The following is a 24,722-nucleotide window of genomic DNA, read 5'->3' on the forward strand; positions in this document are numbered from 1 at the left end:
AGACATTAAAGAATTTATTATTTGAGTAGACGGGTGACCCAGACGACTGTGCCACAACAGACTGTGGCCATCAGCCGAAAGAGCCACCGGAGCCACAGGAACGCTTTCTGAAACTGGGTGGGCAGACGAACTTGTGCCAGGAAGAACGTACAGACCATGCTCACAGGGGCCCTGAAAAATCACCCTCTTGGTAGTATTGTCTAGGATCTGAAAATCATTAGAGGTGAACAAGAGTGAGCAATTATTGTCTTTTGTGAATTGGTGAACTGAAAGGAGATTGGATTTAATAGAAGGGACGTGGGTAAGGTTACCTAGGTGAAAGATAGCGGTGGGGGTTTTAATGGTACCCGTGCCAGTGTGAGAAATATTAAGGGACTCACCGTTGCCAACAGTAATACCATTGGAGCCATGATATGGATTTGGAGCGTTAAGCTTGGATAGATCAGAAGTAACGTGCATGTTGGCCCCAGTATCCAACAGCCATTCAGAGGAAGGGCCGGCTTGAGATGCATAATTGGCACGGTTATCACTATTTCGGCTCTCCTCATACCGAAACCAGCAACGAACAGCGGTGTGTCCTGTTTTCTGACAGATTTGACAAGTTGGACGATCCCGCTCGTAAGTGCCCTGCCCGCCGCTGGAAGATGACTGCCCGCCGCTGCCGAAGGAGTGCAGGCTGTTGTTGCTGCCGTGCTGCTGACCGTCGTACGGCGGACGACTGCCCTGCCGACCGCCGCGCCCGCGGCCTCCGCTGTTTCTGCCGTAGCCGCCGCGGCTCCCCTGCCGGCCGCCACCACGCCCCCCGCGATAGTTCTGGCTTGCGGTGAGGGCGGTGGCCGGCTCCATAACAGCGGCTTCTCGGAGAAGAAGTTTGCTCTCCAGATCCACGTTGATTTCTTCACTTTTTAGCCACGAGGAGAGAGTATCCAGGTCAACGGGCGTTGGACTGATGCGAACCGCCTGTTTAATGGAGGAGTAAGCTGATGGGAGCCCCCGAACGACGCACATGACGAGATCTTTTTCGGGAATGATTTCGTTCACGGTGTCGAGGGCTGTGATGATGGTGGAGACCTCGTCTAAATACTCCGCCATAGTTTTCGTGCCTTTGGTAATTGTGTGGAGACGATCACGCAATTGAAAAATATGAGAGTGGGAAATTGATGCATAGCGTGTTGCGAGGGCCGTCCACAGGGCTGAAGCAGTTGTGTAGGATCGGACGTGTTTCTGAACCGTGGGAGAGATGACCGCAATCAAACATGATCGGATCTGGCCATCCACGGCTTTCCAGGCGGCATGGGCCGGATTGGTTTTTTCTGATTTGTCCGTGGCGGTGATGACTGCCGGCGGCGGTTCTGTGCTTCCATCGACGTATTTGAGAAGGTAATTGGCCTCAAGGGCTGTAAGAACGGTGATTTTCCATGTAGGGTAATTTATGTCTGATAATTTTTCGGGAATCAGGGCATGAAGATGCCTGAGAAGGAGTTTAACGCCAGAAGGAAGTGAATCGAGAGGATCCACCTCGGTTGTCATGGCTGCCGCCGCCCAAGAGAAGTGAGGGAACGATCGGTGCCCTAAAGAGAGAAAAGAAAAACTAGAGAAAAGAAGATCTAGGTTTTCTGGCTCTTGATACCATGAAGGAATATTGATTGTATTGAAGTGTTAACCTAATAAGGGAATACATGGGAGATATATATAGGAGATATAGGAAGGAGTACTAATCCTAATAGGACTAGGATTAAGGAGTACTAATCCTAATAGGACTAGGATTAGTACACAGTAAATACTAATATTATTTAATACTATTTATTTAATACTATCTGTTATTAATAAGACAAGCATACATGTTCTTAATTAACTAATACGTTATTCACAAATGCCTCAGATATCAAAGCTCCTGAAAAGCAGCTATCAAAGAGGCAAGTCCTTCTAGTGAACTATATATAGCCAAACCTCGTTAGAGATTCAAAACATAAGACATTTTACCATGAAAACTAAGTATTCATATCAAGAAAACATTTAGACGAGCCTCTAAGAAACATTTGACGAACGACAATCAATACATTGAGGTGACCATGATTCTAATTTCAAGAATCTAACAACGTAAATATATATTCCATTAGCAAAAGCAAAGAGTCAAGGTGAGGAAAGCAGATTAAAATCAACTCCTCAACAAAATAAAAAAGAGAACTTTAACTTTATTCCATATTTGAAGTTCTGTTCTCCACGAAAAAATATATCTATCAATGACATAAAAAATGGTGCATAGGTTTTTTTTACCAGAGAATGATATATTTGATTGAGGCACATAAAAGAAAAATAGATTAATGGACAATGACATGTTCCTGGAAAACAATATACTAATCATCATTTAACACTTAGAGAAAAATTTCTATAATTTTAAGCAAAAAGAGCATTTTACAGTGAAGTACCCAATTTTACAGCAAGCTCCTTCAACACTACAGTGAACTATCCTATTCCAAAAATTGTGAACTTCCAAGGCCAAACAAAGAGGAAGTGAACTCATTTCCGTAGGAATTTACCTAACTAAGGATTATCCTAAGACTCACCAAGGTAAGACATGAAGGAAATACACATACATCTCCTTCAATACACACCAAAGCGATCCTCAAGACTACCCCTTTCGGTTTACTCACCTCGAGAGAACAAGCCACCGCTCAATAACAAGACATTAGAAAAACACTCGAATAAGTCACCAAGACTTCCCTTTCGGAATGCCTACTTAGTGCAATGAGTAGATAGCATCCCATACCACCACCTATCCTAAGTAGTACACTCTTTTAGAAGGCTTTGCACCAAGACTCCCCTTTCGGAAAGTCTACTTAGTGCAATGGATAGATAGCGTCTCATTCCACCACCTACCCTAAGTAGTACGCTCTTTTAGGAGACTTAGTTCATTCAATTCATATAAGGCTCACCAAGACTCCCCTTTCGGAATGCCTACCTAGTGCAATGGATAAATAGCATCCCATTCCACTACCTACCCTAAGTAGTACACTCTTTTAGAAGACTTAGCATTTTCATTATTTTTGTGGGAGTTAGCTTAACCGACATAGACCATGATAGGTAAACATGGAATCCCGATACTTCCATTATCGGAGAAGGTCCTCTCACTTGCCTAGGGTGAGGTCTTACTTTCTTTTAGCTTTTACATGATTTTCCCAATAGCTACACCAATGCGAGCGCATAGTTAAGGGATAAGGAGATTGCTACTAAGTAACTCATTATCTACTAACGAGGATTAATCATCTCAAGAGGTACATTGAAATACAACATCTCAACTCACGAAGTGTAACCACCTCTTCTTCATATCCTCTCGGTGCTAGGCATAACTCTCAACGGATTCTCAATATTATAAACTATAGGTTAAGGATAACTAATGAACACCACATCTCAACTCACGAAGGGCATTCATCCTCAAACCTATCTTAGAAAGCTCTTAGGATGTAGTGAGGTTGCTACTAAATACTTCATCTCAACTCACGAAGAGTGTTCACCCAAAATCCCCTTTTTGACTTAACTTAGCTTCATTTCATTCATTCAAGTGTGAGTGTGTGTACATGTGAGCACACCTTGCACATGAGCATCATTTCATTTACATTTAACTTCTATACATGCTTAGACCTTCATTCATCACACCACACACTTTACATGCTTCACATAATCATTAAAGTCATTTAGACATAATCCTTAGCATACTTCTCATAATAAGCTTCATAAAAGCACATTAACAAGAATAACTCCATTTTCATATTTCTTCACATAAATATGCCTTCATGACCTCATTCACAATACACAAGTAACTACACATTCATACAATTCAAGTAAACACCGCCACCAGGAAGGTGAACCATACCACTCAAGAGCATTTCATAATTAAAGCTAAACAACATAATCAACTTACCCTTTAATCCAAGCTTTCATCATCTATAACATTTTACTAAAGATTTCATCATAATATAACCCTTAGGATAGTAGCTAAACAACAACATTAACTCAAAGAAATCAAAGCTTAAAGACTACAAATTCATGCTCATTTAACCCATTCCTTAAGCCAAAATTTGACATAAAGCTTTAACATGTTTTCATTGAAGTTTAAGCATTAAAATTACCAACTAACATTATAAACATCATATTTGAATCATTTGAAACGTTTTCATTCAAGACCCATATTTAGAGTGAAAGATAGAAGAAGTTAGGGTTGTAAAACTCTTTTTGAAATCTTTTAGGAAGGGGCTCCTTGAATGGAAAAGAGTTCAAGGATGACTACTATACCTAAAATAGAAGAAATCCCATTGATTTTTGGTGGAGAAATCAACCACCAACAGCCCTCCTATCTCTTCTTGACTTCTAGCTTCCATGGAGACTTGAGAGAGTTTTAAGAGAGAGGGGTATTGGATTTTAGAAAATGGAGTCTAAAATTAGGTATTAGGGTTTAAAACATCTTAAAATACCTAAAAAGGAATTCCTAGGTTCATAAAAGACTTGGGGTGAATATACCAAACACCCCAAGTCATTACAGGAAAGGACAACTTTTTTTTTTGACAAGCTTCAAATGACGGATCAACCAACGGACCGTCTGCCCATCAACGGTCCGTTGGTGGGGTTTTGTTGGTGGTCACTTAGCTTCATTTGGAGCCTGGATAGCTACCTTGCAGGTCCATTCGATGGGGAAAGTCGACGGCCGTTGGTTGGACCAATGGCCGTCGTTTGCCCTCGTTGGCGGACACTACCAAGGCAGTTTTGGGTCTTTCTCTTGGGCCCTTCTCTAGGGCCCCTTGTGGGTCCTAGGTGGGGTCGTACCCAGAAGTTAAATCCTTAAACACAGTCTTCTAGGTCTTAGGAGCATGTCACATCAATTTCAAGCAAAACAAACACGTAAAACTCACTCATACACAAGCACTTTCTAAGGCACACCTTGTGAACGTCATAGACGTTCTCAGACGTTTGACCTCCAAACTTAACCAAACCTCACACACTGCATAATAACACTAATATAACTCATTTTAACACAAAATTAACTTAAAAAATAATCACGAAGCTCTAGTTCACCTTAGTTCGTTTTAGGGTGTTACATTCTCCCCCACTTGGAATAACATTCGTCCTCGAATAACACTAAACACTTTAAGACCATCAAGGACTCACTTAGCATCACATAACACATTAAAATCAAGTCTCAAACATCATAGTCAAGGCACCCACTAACAAGTATCACTTTAGCAAAACTCTCGCATTTCAAAATCTTCTCTTATCCTTCACTTATGGAGGAACTGCCTTCTCCAACATTAAATATGCTTATACACATCATTTCCAAACACATTGAAATCATAATTCATGAAAAATGCAATTTTCTCAAAATTTGGACTTCTTTACGGTGAACTCAAAACTTCATTGTGTCACATGCTTAAAATTTCAATAATGCACCTTTAAAGAAATTTTAACAAGAAGGCATGATAATATGAAAGACAAGACCATACTAACTTACTCCAAAGAGACTTGGTAAGTTACACTAAGTGCAATGTGAGAGTAGCATCCCATACTACCACTCTCACTTAGTGACCGTTGAGGATTCTCTTGGACTAAGTACACTACATGCAATTCTACTTAACATTCATTATGCAAAACTTAGCTTTAACTTGCTTCTTTAACATTAGACTTAACTCATCTAACTTTTTTATACAACACATGATAACTCATACTATTATGCAAGACTCTTAATCATTACCAAACTACTAAGGATTTGGTCTCAAGATTGAATAAGAACAAAAGGAAAGATGAGGATATCAACTACCTTTCTACTCACTTATTCTCCCCCACTTAGGGTAAATCCATCGTCAAGGTCTCATACCTCAAAATACTATTACACCTCTCACAAGGTGATAACTCACACTACCCTTAACTCATGCACATCAAGACTAAACATCAACCTTACAAGTTAAGCATAACACTTTACTCTAGGATTCAAGCGTAGACAAACTCTCTTAAACACCACCTCATTCAACTCTTAGGCACCAGTTAACTCAATCTCATGGAACAAAACTCCCTTACTAGGTATTCATACCACATTTACTCATTAGAGTAAACCTATACAAGAACTTCAACCAAATCACAAGAACAACTATTAAAACATTAACCACACAAGAGGGTTGCCCTCAACTCCTACAAAACCTCCACACTCTTTCAACATTCCTCAAATTTACACCTTAAAACTTTCTAACATATTGAACATAATCACAAGGTAACTCATTTCCTCTCTAAGGTACTTCATTCAATCATTATAATTCCTACCATTCTTAGATTTACATCACCATAAAGTTTCTCACCACAATACTTCCAACCTCATAAGTCACACATAGTCATAAAAGGCTTCACATCACAATTCTCAAACTAACCTTCACCTTTACTATTCTAGCCATAAAACCATCATAACCATCAAAACTCACCTTTTCTCTCCCTCAAACTTAGAAACATCTCCCTTTCCAAGCAATCACACCTGGAAAACCACCGGACAAAGGAGAAGAAGAGAGAGATCTTATGGAGTGAAGTTCTATGACAGGATACAAGAGTAATGAAGAAAGTGGAACTCTATCATCCTATAGCATCTTGTCCATGGATGTGTCGTGACTCACAACAATGACCGAAAATCTACTAAACGTGGCTTGTGAGACTTTTAGACCCTAAACTATTTCCCATAACCTTATGCTTTGATACCAAGTCTGTCACGACCTGCAAACACCCCTTAGAAGTTAGGGAGGATCCTTGGGTCATGACCGGGTGTACTTGACCCTTTGGGGTCTTGTACAAGCCCTTTAACTATCGTTCATTACATAAACTTGAAAAGTAGTGCGGAATTAAAACTTTTCACGACATTTAATATAAAAGGAATATTTTATAAATACTAAGAAATTCTCATCGTCACAAGCCAAACTTAAAGACAAGACATAAATAATCTTAGGGACACGACCCTTTACATTTGAAAGAAATACATAATAAGAACTTATACAAAACTAAAAGAATACGAACTATGCCCTCGAGTATGTGAGGACATACTTTGTCTTGAGAGAATCAAATCCCAAGCTTGCCTTCTAAACTTCAAGCTTGCTTCCAAACCTATATTTATAGACTATAGGAAAGTATTGGGTTAGTACTAATAATGTACTAAGTATGGTATATGTAAAAACATGCAAAAAGAGACATTTTAGTAAAAACACATTTTCATGCCAATTAAGTAAAACATTCATGAATATAGAAGTAAAACACCATACTTATCATCATTTAACACTTAGAGAAGAATCTCCATAATTTTAAGGAAAAAGAGCATTTTACAGTGAAGTACCCAATTTTACAGTAAGCTCCTTCAACATTACAGTGAACTATCCTATTCCAAAAATAGTGAACTTCCAAGGCAAAGCAAAGAGGAAGTGAACTCATTTTCATAGGAGTTTCCCTAGCTAAGGATTATCCTAAAACTCACCAAGGTAAGACATGAAGGAAATGAACATACACCTCCTTCAATACACACCAAAGCAATCCTCAAGACTACCCCTTTCTGCTTACTCACCTCGTTAGAACAAGCCTCCACTCAATGAAAAGACATTAGAAAAAAACTCAAATAAGTCACCAAGAATTCCCTTCCGGAATGCCTACTTAGTGAAATGAGTAGATAGCATCTCATACCACCACCTACCCTAAGTAGTACACTCTTTTAGAACATGAGAGCTAAACATGAAATCCCGATACTTCCTTTATCAGAGAAGGGTCCCCTCACTTGCCTAGGTGAGCTCTTACTTTCTTTTAGCTTTTACATCACTTTCTCAATAGCTACACCTATGCGGGCGCATAATTAAGGGATAGTACTCATCTCAAGAGGTACATTGGAATACAACATCTCAACTCAAGACGTCTAACCACCTCTTCTTCATATCCTCTCGGTGCTAGACATAACTCCCCACGGATTCTCAACATTATAAACTATAGGTTAAGGATAACTAATGAACACCACATCTCAACTCACGAAGGGCATTCATCCTCGAAACTTCTTAGAAAGCTCTTAGGATGTAGTGAGGTTGCTACTAAACAGTTCATCTCAAATCACGAAGAGTGTTCATCCCAAAACTCCCCTTTTTTACTTAACTTAGCTTCATTCATTCACTCAAGTGTGCGTGTGTGTACATGTGAGCACACCTTGCACATAAGTATCATTTCATTACATTTAACATCTATACATGCTTAGACCTTCATTCATCACACCACGCACTTTACATGCTTCACATAATCATATAAGTCATTTAGACATAATCCTTAGCATACTTCTCATAACAAGCTTCATAAAAGCACATTAACAAGAATAACTCCATTTTCATATTTCTTCACATAAATATGCCTTCATGGCCTCATTCACAATACACAAGTAACTACACATTCATACAAATCAAGTAAACACCGCCACCAGGAAGGTGGACCATACCACTCAAGAGCATTTCATAATTAAAGCTAAACAACATAATCAACTTACCCTTGAATCCAAGCTTTCATCACCTATAACATTTTACTAAACATTTCATCATAATATAGCCCTTAGGGCAGTAGCTAAACAACAACATCAACTCAAAGAAACCAAAGCTTAACTACACATTTATGCTCATTTAACCCATTCCTTAAGCCAAAATTTGACTTAAAGCTTTAACATGTTTTCATTGAAGTTTTTGCATTAAAATTACCAACTAACATTAGAAACATCATATTTGAATCATTTGAAACGTTTTCATGCAAGACCCATATTTAGAGTGAAAGCTTGAAGAACTTAGCGTTGGAAAACTCTTTTTGAAATCTTTTAGGAAGGGGCTCCTTGAATGGAAGAGAGTTCAAGGATGACTACCATACCTCAAAAAGAAGAAAACCCAATGATTTTTGGTGAAGAAATCAACCACCAACAGCCTCCTAGCTCTTCTTGACTTCTAGCTTCCATGGAGACTTGAGAGAGAGTTTTAAGAGAGAGGGTGTTAGACTTCTAGTTCACCTTAGTTCGTTTTAGGGTGTTACATTTATATAGATGAGCGAAGTATCTGAAAAAATGCATCATTAAAAAAATGAAAGTTGATTTAAAACTAAAAATAAATTGTTCAGTGCCATGATTCGACAAACTGTTGCTGCTACACTTGCTTTCACATCTCTAATACTCATTCTGCAAATTAATTAATTAATTGTTTAGTGCCTAATATTCTATGATGAACTTCAAAAATTAAAATCAACTCCTCAACAAAATCAAAAAGAGAACTTTAACTTTATTTCATATTTGAAATATTGTCCTCCATGAAAAATAATATCTAGCAATGACAGAAGAAACGGTGCATAGTTTTTTCATGTGAGAAAGATGTATTTCATTGAGGCATAGAAAAGAAAAACATATTAATGGACAATGATATTTTGCTCGAGAGATTTATATAGATGAACGATGTATTTGAAAAATTTTTGGAAGAGAGAATAACTAAAACAATGAAAGTTGATATAAAACTAAAAATAAATTGGTTGGTATACAAGATTCGACAAACTGCTGCTGCTACACTTGCTTTTACATCTCTAAAACTCATTCTGCTAATTAATTAATTAATTGTTCAATGCGCAAGATTCAATGATGAACTTCAGAAATTAAAATTTACTCCTCAACAAAATCAAAAAGAGAACTTTAACTTTATTCCATATTCAAAATACTGCCCTCCACGAAAAAATATATCTACTAATGACAGAAGAAACGGTGCACAATTTTTTTACGTGAGAAGGATATATTTCATTGAGGCACAGAAAAGAAAAACAGATGAATGGATAATGACATTTTGCTGGAGACATTTATATAGATGAGCGAAGTATCTGAAAAGGTTTTGGAAGAGCAGACAATGAAAACAATGGAAGTTGATATAAAACTAAAAAATAAATTGTTCAGTGTCCAACAGTCGACGAACTGTTGCTGATACACTTGCTTTCACATTTTTATAACTCATTCTGCTAATTAATTAATTAATTAATTGTTCAGTGTTTAAGATTATATCATGTACTTCGAAAATTAAAATCAACTCCTCAATAAAATAAAAAAGAGAAATTTAATTTTGTTTCATATTTGAAGTTCTGATCTCCACAAAAAAAATTATTTATCAATGAGAAAGAAAATGGTGCATAACTTTTTTAACTAAGAACAATGTTTTTTATTGAAGCACAAAAAAGAAAAACAGATTAATGGACAAAATACCATGTTTCTAGAGACATTTATATAGATGAACGAAGTATCTGAATTTTTTTTGGAAGAGCGGATAATTAAAATAATGGAAGTTGATATAAAACTAAAAATTAATTGTTCAGTGTCCAACATTCGACAAACGGTTGCTGCTACATTTGCTTTTACATCTTTAAAACTCATTCTGCTAATTAATTAATTAATTGTTCAGTGCCCAAGATTTTATGATGAACTTCAGAAATTAAAATCAACTTCTCAATAAAATCAAAAAGAGAATTTTAACTTTATTTCATATTTGAAGTTCTGCTCTCCACAAAAAAATAATATCTATCGATGACAGAAAAATGGTGCATAGTTTTTTTTTACTTGAGAATGATGTATTTGATTGAGGCACAGAAAAAAATAGATTAATGGACACTAACATATTGCTGGAGACATTTATATATATGAGTGAAGTATCTGAAAAGATTTTGTAAGAGCGGATAATTAAAACAATGGAAGTTGATATAAAACTCAAAATAAATTGTTCACTGCCCAAGATTCGACAAACTGCTGTTGCCACACTTGCTTCCACATCTCTAAAATTTATTTTGCTAATTAATTAATTAATTAATTGTTCAGTGCCTAAGATTTTATGATGAACTTCAAAAATTAAAATCAACTCTTCAACAAAATTAAAAAGAGAACTTTAACTTTTTTTCATATTTGAAGTTTTGCTCTCCACGAAAAAATAATATCTATCAATGACAGAAAAAATGGTGCATGTATTTTTCCCCTGAGAATGATGTATTTGATGGAGGCACAGAAAAAATAAATAGATTAATGGCCAATGACATGTTGCTGGAGAGATTTATATAAATGAACGAAATATCTGAAATTTTTTTGAAAGAGCGGATAATTAATACAATGAAAGTTGATATAAAACTAAAATAAATTATTCACAGCCAAATATTCTACAAGCTGTTGTTGCTACACTTGCTTCCACATCTCTAAAATCCATTCTTCTAATTAATTAATTGTTCAGTGCCCGAGATTCTACGATGAAATTCAGAAACTAAAATCAAATCCTCATCAAAATCAAAAAGAAAATTTTAACTTTATTCCATATTTAAAGTTTTGCTCTCCACGAAAAAACAATATCTATCATTAGAGCAGTTTGAGATTCAACAATGCTTATTATCAAAGAGGGTTCTTGATGATTTTTTAAAATAGTTGAATTTTTATGATCGACCAGGTTCAGTAGTACTTATGTTTGATCCAAACTCAGAAAATTCATGCATTGCAAAAGGATGGTACATACCTTAGTATTACAGAAAAATCAGGTTCCCTCTTTTTGTGTTCCTCTATGATTTACTTAATGTGTTAGCAAACGAGTAGGCATAATATCTACAGACCTTCTAAACATTGTGTGCCTAAAGTGTGTACCTGTTATAGTACGAGACTAAGTTAGCAGATATCCATTGTATAATTTCTTAAGCATAAGTTATTAGTTTATTAGCCAATTATTAAAGAAAATCATGATAATACATCAACTTGTTTTGATAAGATCGGGTTTTGGCTGATTTTTCTCAAGTTCTTCATATTTAAGGCTTTCATGAGCATGTCTGCATCATTATATTCTCATATATCAAAGAAATCTCAAGCTGAGTAACAGAGAATCAACCCCTATCAATTTTTCATAACTTTCAGTGAATAACAAGGACCTGGTTCACACAACAAAGTACCCCTTGAAGGTATGCCATACTTTAAGAGTCCTGATTGCTCTATTATTTCCCCTTATCTCCAAGATCATAGGTTAGTACAATAACTCATATTGCAAGTGCAGTTCTTTTGCGATGTTTCCTAAATTTGCGTCATCAAAGATGTTTAGTATTATGTCACTTTCTTAAACTCTTTTTAATCTTGTCTCTTTCATTTTTCTCATCCTTTTCAAGGACTACACTGTCGCCTCGAATCAAAGAGCGAGAGGAAATTTTCTATCATTTTAGCACATATTTGACGCATGCACTATTCATGTGCCAATTGACCTTTTTCCTCTCGAAACACTAATCAAAGATTAGTCTTGAAAACTCAGATTAGCTTGGGTCCTTTACATGAGTAAAATGATGAATAAGATTTCTTCAAGACCATAAAGACAAATAAAAAAACCTTTTGTCTGAAGTATTTTTATTTGAAACTAGGTTCTTAACCGTTTTAGCCTCTTCTTTTTTGTGAACTTAATATTTTTCTGGAAAGACTCAAATAGAGTTTTACATTGATTCTTTAATGACTTGATTTTTCACAATGAGTGCATAAACTTTTAGACATGTGAATAGTATATGCGACAGGATTATTCTGTTTTCTAAAGCCTATTCCACTTCGAGTGGTGGTTTGCCTTTCTTGAATCTGAGTTAAAATTTCAGAGGAACTGGTCCATATAAGATTTTATTCCAGATCAAGTTTGGTATGATCAATATTTTCTTGTAGCAGCCTCTTTCTTTCAATTAAGGCCTATCAATTTATGGTTAATAATTTTATTTTTTCTTCCAGAGCTAATCGAAGTTCACTAACAAAGTTTTTTCCCTTGTGACTTAACTTTGAGGTATGAATCTGTTCTTTTAATTTATTTTGAAGATATTGATTGTGTTTCTCAAGATTGTCATTTTCTTCTCTTAAAGATGCATAATTTTTTCATTATTTATTCTCTTTCAGAACTAATTGACTGATATGCATCTATAAGAGTAAGCAATACGAATTCTAGTTCTCTTTTAGAATATGAATCAATATTTATTTTAATGTGATGAAGAATTATCTAACTTTGTTTGTCATCTTCTTTATTATCTTCAGAATTTGTTTCAGCAATGAGTGCAAGAAAATTACATTTATTTGTTTGCTCTATTAAAAGCAGTGATTGATTTTCGAATCCTCCATCCTCATATTGTTCTTCTGATGAGTCCCCTATAGCGAAGAAGGTCCTTTTCATTGAGAAATCAGTTTCTTGATTGGTCATTCATCTGTTTATGGAAATGTCCTTATCATTCTTGATTTCTTTTACTTTCTTCGAGCAGTTCCTTTTTTTCTCTAGAGCTTTTAATGGACAAATCTTGATAAAGTGATCAAGACTTCTACAATTGTGACAGACTTGATCTATTAGATTTTCGGTGATTTTCTGAGAGTTCCTTCTTGAAACACTTGTTCCCTTTTTAATATTCTTGAGAATTTTTTGGTCATTAGCGCAATATTTTTGTCCTCAAAATCTTTTGGTGTTGTGCCTTTATGTACCAGGTTTTTCTCCTTCTTTTTGCCTCTGATTTTCTTTTCATATTTTTTCTTGAGTTCATATATCATGAGATTTACGATGAGTTCATCCATAGATAACTTATCTAGATCATGTGCTTCAGCAATAAATTCTACTTTACTTTCCTAAGACTCTGGAAGAACACTCAAAAGTTTTCTGACTACCTTCCCATTGGGAATTATTTCTCCAGTGAGTAGATTTCATTGATGATAGCAATAGACCTGGTGTGCATCTTTTGGATTGTTTTACCTTTTACCATTTGAAACAGTTTGTATTGTCTATTCAAATTATCAATTTTAAACTTCTTTATCTGAGTTGTTCCTTCATGTGTAGTTTGCAGAGTTTCCCATATTGCTTTTGCATCTTGACATAATGAGATTCAATTGTATTCATCTGGACCTATTTTGCATATTAAGATCTTTTTTGTCTTAGCATTGTTCTGAATTTCAAGTTAATCCGCAATATTCCAATCTTTTCTATCCTTTGGTACTTGAGTGGTTCCATCAGTTTCATTCTTCATGGTTATGGTTGGACCATCCAACATGACTCCCCAAAAGTCTGGATTTTCTCCTAGTAAATGATCCATCATACTGTTCTTCCACCATCCAAATATTTATTATTAAACAGTGGTGGTCGAGTTTGAGAAGCTTCTTCTTGTGGTGTAGGTGGTGCAGTCATTGATCCTTGTGAGTCTTTTAATGAAAAAATCTGCTCTGATACCAATTGAAGAAACCTTACCCCAATACAAGAACCAGGTTCTTGTACTTTTGTCGCAACACAATAAAACAAAGAATTTATCGTGAAAACCTTCCTAACTTATGGAAGGGAAAAATCACACCGAAGTTTTATATTAATTTAAGATTTACAAATCAGTTAATCAATGAATTTAACTCTAAAATTTTTTCCCTTTTTGATTAACTATAATTGAAAACTCTCCACTCACCAAGAAGTCAAATTCGCGTCGTATTTACAAAAACTCTCAACTCTAGTAACTCTAACCACCCAAGAAGTCAAGTGTTTTCACTGAATCATCGCCTTTTCCACTTTGATACCATCAAAGATGATATCAAATAGTGAACTTAAATATAGTAGTTAAAAATAGGGGTATAAAAATAAGGGATAGCCGCTTGTAAATAGTTTCCCTTTTTGGGCATAAATGTTCTTTTCCCTTTATTAACGTATAGTTAAAGAGCTGAGCCTAGGACCTATGTTATATTTATAGGGAAAAGGATAAAAAATATCCCTCAACTTTGTTTTATTGGTTGATTTTGCCCTTACTGTTAAAGTGAAGTTAATTTTACCCCAATCATTACTAATTTCACCATATATACCTCTCTTTTGGATGGAAAGCCCGCAAATTGACCCAAATAACTTAATCTTATTTAAATTATCCAATTTTAACTCGACCCGACCCAATTAATCATATAACTTATTTCTTTTATCCAAATCAATTTTGTTTTCAACCACCACCTCCACTTAAACCACCACCAAAACTACCACCTCTCCTCCATCTCCTCCATCACCGTCACCAAAACCACCACCTCTCCCATTAGTCTACCTCCATCCAAGACACCAGCCATATGGAAACCCATCAAAGTCTACAAAAGCAGCAAAGACAACTCCTCTCTTATATCATCATCCACTTCTAGTTCCTCAAAACCCATCACTATTTCTGCCTCAAGATTCTCCTATTTCATTCCTACATCAAAATTAACAGCATAAATCACATAAAGATTCGATTTTTAATTAAAAAACTCTCAACACTTCTAACACACAAAAAGGTCCATGAATCAAAGTCCATATTTGCTTAATTTTTATTAACGACTAAGATCTAACTTCTTATTTGAAAGAGTAAAATTCAAGTACCAATTCGACTCTATCGTTCGTTCATAAATGATAATTCGATAAAATAATCAATTATAAGGAGTGTCGGTGTGAGAGTGAGTGCACCTTTTGTGAGAGAAATCCTCCCTTTCATCTTTCCATTTCCCTATCATATGCAGTTTTCATCGGTTCCACTTTCACTCGCCGAAAACACTTTCCTAACGAATCCACAGCTTTCACGACGGCGCCGTACAAGGCTAGACCGCTCCTTCAGCAGCTAGAGAGAATCTTACTAGTGAGAATGTTTCGCAAAGGGAGAAAACAACGACCAATCAGTGAAAATGATGTAGAAGAAGAATAAGCAGATGATGATGAAGAGGAGGTAACAGGTGTTTTGGCTTAAAGCACGTGAAAAATGTGAAATTCCACCAAAAACGAGACAAAAGGGTCGGGGCATCGGGTAAAAATGGAATGGGTTTTTTAAAAATTTGGGGTTTTCCATCCAAATGAGGGGTATATATGGTGAAATTAGTAACGATAGGGATAAAATTAACTTCACTTTAATGGTAAGGGCAAAATCAACCGATAAAACAAAGTTGAGGGCTATTTCTGATCCTTTTCCCATATTTATATTTGAAAAGTTATAAAATATACTTATATATAAAATATTTGCATACATGTAAGTTATTCGGTTCGATTTGGAAATTTTTCGTTACTCTTTTATAAATTCAAAAGTTTATCCCAATTGTTCAGTATAGTTATACTCTTAAATGAAAGCCCACAATTTTATTAAAAATATATAATAAACCATTTTGTTATGATTCGATTCAATCGGTCTGATCGGTTTTTCATATTCTTTTGACAACCCTAACATATGACGTGACAAGTAAAAGTGATATGAGAATTGGAATTATTAAATGTAGGGATGTCAAATGGATGGGTTAGGTTTAAATTAGAAATGTTAAAATGAGTTAAAATAGAAATTGGGTTGGGTCTTGATCCGATTCCATCTAAGTTTACTTTGAGCTCTATGAGCTTTAGAACGGGTTTAGTCTTGACTTACCTAATTTAACTTGCTTAATCTCAATAATTTTAATATATTGTTATTTAAGTTTTATAACCACAAATTGAATTTCAACTCAAAATTTTTTTAAATAAAAACTTACAAATGGATAAATAAATCATAAAAGATATAAAATATATATTAATTCGTAACATGATTACACTAGCGCTATTAAGGAGTCTTAAAACGGATTGGATTTGAAGATTAAATCGAGCTCAATTGAGAATTTTCTTTAAATGAGTTAAGACTTAAATAGATTGAGATTGAAGCCAATTCGAGCTATCTTGAACTCAACCCTTAAAACAATAAACAGATTAGATAGTTACCTATGATTGGATTCATTTTTAATACCTCTAATTAAATGTGGCATTGCCATTTGGTAATTATTTTGAAAGAACTTTCAGCTGTATCGGATTCATTATACTTGTATAACTTGTAAAATGTAAAAATTCCTAAAAATTAGGACTTTAATTATGTCTAGACCTAAAAATCAACTTTTTGATCCCTATAAATGGGCTATTAACAAATTCCTCCAATTAATAGCCCATCACCTTCGATATTAGTTTGTTATTCATGCCAAACTTTTACATCTCACTTAAAAACTAAACAAAAATATTGAGACGTCTTTAATGCTTTAAAAAATAAAATTACCCTTGCAAGTATAAATGCTCACCAGCAATATCAAGTAATAAGTAGCTTTAAAAAATAAAATTACCCTTGCAAATATAAATGCTCACCAGCAGTATCAAGTAATAAGTAAATTCATTTTGATAATTTATTTATAATCGCAAGTACTAATAGCAACAATGTGATGTTAAGTACGGACCTATATATAAAAGGGAAAAACAACCTTACTGAAGAATCACTTTTTTTTCTTTGATACTATTAAAGATGATATCAAATAGTAAACACGAATTTAGTAATTAAAATAGGGGATATGAAAGTAAGAATTAGCTGCTTGTAAATAGTTTCTTTATTTGGGGCACAAATGTTCTTTTCCCTTTAATAACGGATAGTTAAAAGGAAGAGACCTAGAATCTATGTTATATTTATATTTGAAAAGTTATAAAATATATTTATATATAAAATTTAACATATAGTTAATATATAAAATATTTGCATACATGTTATTCGGTTCGGTTTGAAAATTTTTCGTTTCTCTTTTATAAATTAAAATGTTTATCCCAATTGTTCGGTATAGTTATACCCTTAGATGAAAATCCACAATTTTATAAAACAAATATAACAAATTATTTTGTCACGGTTAGATTCAATTGGTTTGATCGGTTTTTCAAATTCTATTGACACCCCTACCATATGACGTGATCAAATAAAAGTGATATGACTATTGGAATAATTAAATGTAGGGATGTCAAATGGACGGGTTGGGTTAAAATTGTAAATATTAAAATGAGTTAAAATAGTATTTGGATTGAGTCTTCATCCGATTCCATCCAAGTTTACTTTGAGCTCAAATGAGCTTATGAACATGTTGGGTCTTGATCTGCCTAATTTAACCCGTTTAATCTCAATAATTATAATATATTGTTATTTAAGTTTTATAACCACAATTTGAATTTCAACTCAAGAAAATTTTAAATCAAGATTTACAAATGGACAAATAAATCCTAAAAGATGTAAAATATATTATTGCATACCTTTAATATAAGTACCTCATTAAGATTGGAAAGTAATAACAGATAGTATTAAATAAATAGTATAAAATAATATTAGTATTTACTGTGTACTAATCCTAGTCCTATTAGGATTAGTACTCCTTAATCCTAGTCCTATTAGGATTAGTACTCCTTCCTATATCTCCTATATATATCTCCCATGTATTCCCTTAACACTTGAATACAATCAATATTCCTTCATGGTATCAAGAGCCAGAAAACCTAGATCTTCTTTTCTCTAGTTTTTTTTTTCTCTCTTTAGGGCACCGATCGTTCCCTCTCTTCTCTTGGGCGGCGGCAGCCATGACAACCGAGGTGGATCCTCTCGATTCACTTCCTTCTGGCGTTAAACTCCTTCTCAGGCATCTTCATGCCCTGATTCCCGAAAAATTATCAGACATAAATTACCCTACATGGAAAATCACCGTTCTTACAGCCCTTGAGGCCAATTACCTTCTCAAATACGTCGATGGAAGCACAGAACCGCCGCCGGCAGTCATCACCGCCACGGACAAATCAGAAAAAACCAATCCGGCCCATGCCGCCTGGAAAGCCGTGGATGGCCAGATCCGATCATGTTTGATTGCGGTCATCTCTCCCACGGTTCAGAAACACGTCCGATCCTACACAACTGCTTCAGCCCTGTGGACGGCCCTCGCAACACGCTATGCATCAATTTCCCACTCTCATATTTTTCAATTGCGTGATCGTCTCCACACAATTACCAAAGGCACGAAAACTATGGCGGAGTATTTAGACGAGGTCTCCACCATCATCACAGCCCTCGACACCGTGAACGAAATCATTCCCGAAAAAGATCTCGTCATGTGCGTCGTTCGGGGGCTCCCATCAGCTTACTCCTCCATTAAACAGGCGGTTCGCATCAGTCCAACGCCCGTTGACCTGGATACTCTCTCCTCGTGGCTAAAAAGTGAAGAAATCAACGTGGATCTGGAGAGCAAACTTCTTCTCCGAGAAGCCGCTGTTATGGAGCCGGCCACCGCCCTCACCGCAAGCCAGAACTATCGCGGGGGGCGTGGTGGCGGCCGGCAGGGGAGCCGCGGCGGCTACGGCAGAAACAGCGGAGGCCGCGGGCGCGGCGGTCGGCAGGGCAGTCGTCCGCCGTACGACGGTCAGCAGCACGGCAGCAACAACAGCCTGCACTCCTTCGGCAGCGGCGGGCAGTCATCTTCCAGCGGCGGGCAGGGCACTTACGAGCGGGATCGTCCAACTTGTCAAATCTGTCAGAAAACAGGACACACCGCTGTTCGTTGCTGGTTTCGGTATGAGGAGAGCCGAAATAGTGATAACCGTGCCAATTATGCATCTCAAGCCGGCCCTTCCTCTGAATGGCTGTTGGATACTGGGGCCAACATGCACGTTACTTCTGATCTATCCAAGCTTAACGCTCCAAATCCATATCATGGCTCCAATGGTATTACTGTTGGCAACGGTGAGTCCCTTAATATTTCTCACACTGGCACGGGTACCATTAAAACCCCCACCGCTATCTTTCACCTAGGTAACCTTACCCACGTCCCTTCTATTAAATCCAATCTCCTTTCAGTTCACCAATTCACAAAAGACAATAATTGCTCACTCTTGTTCACCTCTAATGATTTTCAGATCCTAGACAATACTACCAAGAGGGTGATTTTTCAGGGCCCCTGTGAGCATGGTCTGTACGTTCTTCCTGGCACAAGTTCGTCTGCCCACCCAGTTTCAGAAAGCGTTCCTGTGGCTCCGGTGGCTCTTTCGGCTGATGGCCACAGTCTGTTGTGGCACAGTCGTCTGGGTCACCCGTCTACTCAAATAATAAATTCTTTAATGTCTCAATTAGGTTTTTCTTCCATTCATGTAAACAATTGTGACTCCTGTTCAATTGCTAAATCTCATAAATTACCTTTTACTTTATCTGAGAAGCGTACAACTGCACCTTTTCAACTTATTCATTCTGACCTATGGGGTCCTACTGCTGTTCCTTCATTTGCTGGTTTTCGCTATTATATTTGTTTTGTGGATGATTTTACAAAATACACTTGGTTGTACCCACTAAAACACAAATCACAGGCATACACCACCTTTGTCACTTTTGAAAAAATGGTTAAAACACAATTCAATTCTCATGTTAAACTTTTTCGAAGTGACAATGGAAAGGAATATGTCAATAACATCTTTGGCCAGTTTCTGCAATCCCTGGGAATTATACATCAAACCTCCTGTCCATACACTCCCGAACAGAATGGGGTGGCTGAGCGTAAGCATCGCCATCTCATTGAAACGGTGGTTACTCTTCTACATCAATCTCATCTCCCTGTCTCCTTTTGGGTAGAAGCTCTAGCCACCGCAAACTACCTCATTAACAGAATGCCCAGTCACACTCTCTCCAACAAATCACCCTATCAACTCCTTTACCAAGAACTTCCCAATTATACCAACCTCCGCGTCTTTGGGTGTCTTGCCTACCCTTGGCTACGCCCTCATATTACTCACAAATTACAACCCCGATCCCGTCCTTGTATTTTTTTGGGCTATCATCCTACCTCCAAGGGTTATCGCTGTCTTGACCCACAAACTCATAAAGTCTACATATCTCGTCATGTCAAATTTGTCGAAAATGAGTTTCCCTACGAGTCTATTTCCTCCTCCACAAATACATCATTCATTGGCGTCCTTCCCCTTTTTCCAACATACTCACAGGGTCCCTCACCACCTTCCCCCACACCTCCACCCACTACCCAACCACCCCTCATCACCCCTTCGACCGTCACCCACAATACACCCGCAACCACCACCCACACTCACAACCAACCCGAACCACCCCATACCCACAACATCTCCAGCCCGATCCGTTTTGGGTCCTTCCCGGCCACCCCCGAATCACCACCGCCCGTGCCACCCCCCAATACTCATCCCATGTTAACCCGTGGCAAAGCCGGTATCTTTAAACCCAAAACCTTTCAGGCTACCATACTACCAAATACACCCCTTCCCGATAGTGAACCAACAACCTACTCTGTTGCCTCAAAAAATGCTTATTGGCGTCATGCTATGGATGACGAGTTTAAGGCTTTGACTGATCAGAAAACTTGGGTTCTTGTACCTAAGCCCCATGGGCGGCACCCAGTGGGCTGTAAATGGGTGTACAAAATTAAACACAATGCGGATGGCAGTATTTCCAGGTACAAGGCTCGTTTGGTTGCTAAAGGCTACAATCAGGAGTATGGGCTTGATTACTCCGAGACATTCAGTCCTGTTATTCGGCAGGAAACCATTCGCCTGGTACTGTCACTCGCCGTGCGCAACAATTGGCTCATCAATCAGTTGGATGTTTCCAATGCTTTTCTTCATGGCATGCTTGATGAAACTATCTACATGACGCAACCACCGGGCTATGTTGATCCCCGCTTCCCTCAACATGTTTGCAAACTCCAGAAGTCTCTGTATGGGCTCAAGCAAGCCCCCCGTGCTTGGTACACACGTCTGAAAACGTTCCTCCAGGGACTCGGCTTCACGTGTTGCGTACACGACACGAGTCTGTTTACTCGACATTCAGCACACGGTACAGTCATTCTTCTTGTCTATGTAGATGATATCATTATTACAGGCTCTACTGCAGCTCTCATTCAGGATGTCACTCGAGCTATGCATACTACCTTCAAAATGAAGGACCTTGGCCCGTTACATTATTTTCTGGGAATGGAGGTTTCTCGGACAGGCAGCGGCTTGTTTCTTCATCAGTCAAAATATGCTCGAGATCTGTTGCAGAAAGCTGGACTGGAAAAATGCACCAGTCAACCAACACCGATGGCAGTCTCTTCGTCTACGAATGGAGCCGACACCCCCTTTGCCGATATCACCCACTTCCGCAGCCTCATTGGGGCTCTACAGTATCTGGCCATTACCCGTCCTGACATCCAGTTTGCTGTCAACCGAGTTGCTCAGCGCATGCATCAACCAAGTGAACATGATTACCATTGTCTAAAACGCATTCTCAGGTACATTTTTGGCACTCTTGGTCGTGGTTTACTCATTCGACCCGGGGACTTGGAGCTTCGGGGTTTCTCAGATTCAGATTGGGCGAATGATAAAAATGACAGAAAATCTACATCGGGGTTTCTCGTTTTTTTGGGGCCGAACCTGATCTCCTGGTGTACAAAAAAACAACCCAAGGTCTCTCGGTCCTCGACTGAAGCTGAATACCGCGCCCTTGCTCTTCTTGCTGCTGAGACCATGTGGGTCACATATATTCTTCGCGAACTCCGCGCCACTCACACTGTTCCTGCTCTCTATTGTGACAACAAATCAACCATCTGTGTGGCCAAGAATTCCGTCCTACACACCAGAATGAAGCATGTTGATACCGATTGTCTCTTTGTTCGCGATGAAGTTCAGGCCGGCACCATGACTGTGCAGTATGTACCCACCGAAGAACAACCGGCTGATATTCTCACCAAGCCTCTCCCGAGCCGACAGCACGATTACCTCAGTTCCAAGCTTCCGTTCGCTTCTGCTCAGCTCAGCTTGAGGGGGGATAATAACAGATAGTATTAAATAAATAGTATAAAATAATATTAGTATTTACTGTGTACTAATCCTAGTCCTATTAGGATTAGTACTCCTTAATCCTAGTCCTACTAGGATTAGTACTCCTTCCTATATCTCCTATATATATCTCCCATGTATTCCCTTAACACTTGAATACAATCAATATTCCTTCAGAAAGGAAAGGTCTAACATCCCTTGATTGTACTTATTCCTATTGAAATTTTTTATGATTATTATAAATAAAAAGTCACTAGACCACTGTCTAGTGGTATAAATTTGTTTTTTTTTTTAAAAAAAGAGATATTTAAAAAATAAAATAAAATGTAGGAATATACATGATTACAACGCTATTAAAGAGTTTTAAAACGGATTGAAATTGAAGATTAAATTGAGTTCAATTGAAGATTCTCTTTAAATGAGTTAAGACCTGAATAAATTGAGATTGAACTCAATCCAAACTATCTTGAGCTCAACTCTTAAAATAATAGACGAATTAGATAGATTATCTACAATTAACTCATTTTTGATACCTCTAATTAAATGTGACATTGCCATATGATGATTTTTTTGAAAGAACTTTTAGCTATACCGGATTCATATATTAGGACTTTAATTATGTCTAGACCTAAAAATCAACTTTTTGGTCCCTATAAATGGGCTATTAATAAATTCCTCCGATTAATCGCCCACCACCTTCAATATTAGTTTGTTATTCATGCCAAACTTCTATATCTCACTTAAAAACTAAACAAAAATATTGATTTCACGTCTTTAATGCTTTGAAAAATAAAATTACCCTTGCAAATTTAAATGCTCACCAGTAATGGAAGAAAAACAACCTCTTTATGCAAAAATAAAATATCCATAGCTTAAGAGTTAACAATCGTACTTTAACATATATTAACCCATACCCATAAACATATATATGAATAGAAGGAAAAATTAGCACAATTATTTAGAACAAAATCTCATTGGAAGTATCAATTGATTGCCTAACATAAAAATTTAAAATATTAAATAAAAGCATAGGTCTCTTCTATTGTTATTTTGACTGTCTCTAAAGTTTTGATGATTTAAAATTTTTTGAACCTGATTCCAGATGGAAACAATACTTGTCTACAGTTTAAAAAAATGCAATTTATAGTACTTTCTATATAGTTTTAAAATATTTAATTTTTTTGTTTAAAATGTCGAATTAATATGATCTAATTTAACTTTAAAAATTAGTCAAATTGACTTTCAAAAAGCGCAACATGACAAACAATACCGAACGGAGGGAATAATATGTCTATTCTTCATGGGCACAAACAAGTTTTCGAAAACAATCTCTCTCAAAGATACATTGCTCAAGAACAACATGAGGATCTAATAGAATTATCATTGTTTTTGGTTGTTGCTAGGGTTTGTATTTAGTGTCTGGAAAAATCACAATGAATGGTGTGGTTGAAAATCTTGATGTCTCATATTCAAAATTCAGTGGAAATAAAAAAACTAAGTGATTCTTTCTTAAATGTTGCTGGTGGTAATTGATAGATATCTCATAAAATTAATTGAAATACCCAAATTTCATAAATAAAAAAAGTCCAATTTTAAGATACCGCGATCATAAAAAAATAAAATGAAAGTCTCTTTTATATTTAGAACTGTGTCTAGCTCTAAGCTAGCTCTAGGTTTCTTTCCCTATGTACTTCGGTCTAAATTAAATTGTGTACCCTTTTTGTTAAGAAGGTAGAATGTTACTATATCACATGTTTTCTCTACTTAAAGAAAAAACTTAAAATAGTGTAAAACTCAGTAAAAAATTCAGTGTTCACAAAACAAAATTTGATCTATCTAATTTATATTATTATAGATCACGATAGATAATTCTATAATTAAAGATGGATAATACGGGGAGGGCATGATAAATAAGGTATGATGTTTTACACACAGTAATTTCGATTTACGATATCTAAAAGCTAAAAGTATAATATCATTACCAAATTAGTTCGGCATGGTTCGACATTTTAACCATAGTTTGTTTTACTTTAGCTTACATACATTTACATAATAAAGAATTATAACGCAGCTTTAATTTTTTTTAAAAAT

At 36.6% G+C, this 24,722-nt stretch overlaps 1 long non-coding RNA gene across 1 annotated transcript; it reads right to left on the bottom strand.

Annotated features, from left to right (window-relative positions):
• Nucleotides 1-6,983: 6,983 nt before the first annotated feature.
• LOC107024481 lies at nt 6,984-15,973 on the bottom strand. Its single transcript, XR_001457354.2, has 4 exons — nt 15,474-15,973; nt 11,547-11,671; nt 8,902-8,991; nt 6,984-7,141 (listed from the first exon to the last, which is right to left on the bottom strand). It is a non-coding gene; the product is annotated as an uncharacterized LOC107024481 (long non-coding RNA).
• Between the last annotated feature and the right edge of the window lie 8,749 nt (nt 15,974-24,722).

The sequence above is a fragment of the Solanum pennellii genome, chromosome 7, assembly GCF_001406875.1.
Source record: "Solanum pennellii chromosome 7, SPENNV200".
Taxonomy (NCBI): Eukaryota; Viridiplantae; Streptophyta; class Magnoliopsida; order Solanales; family Solanaceae; genus Solanum; species Solanum pennellii.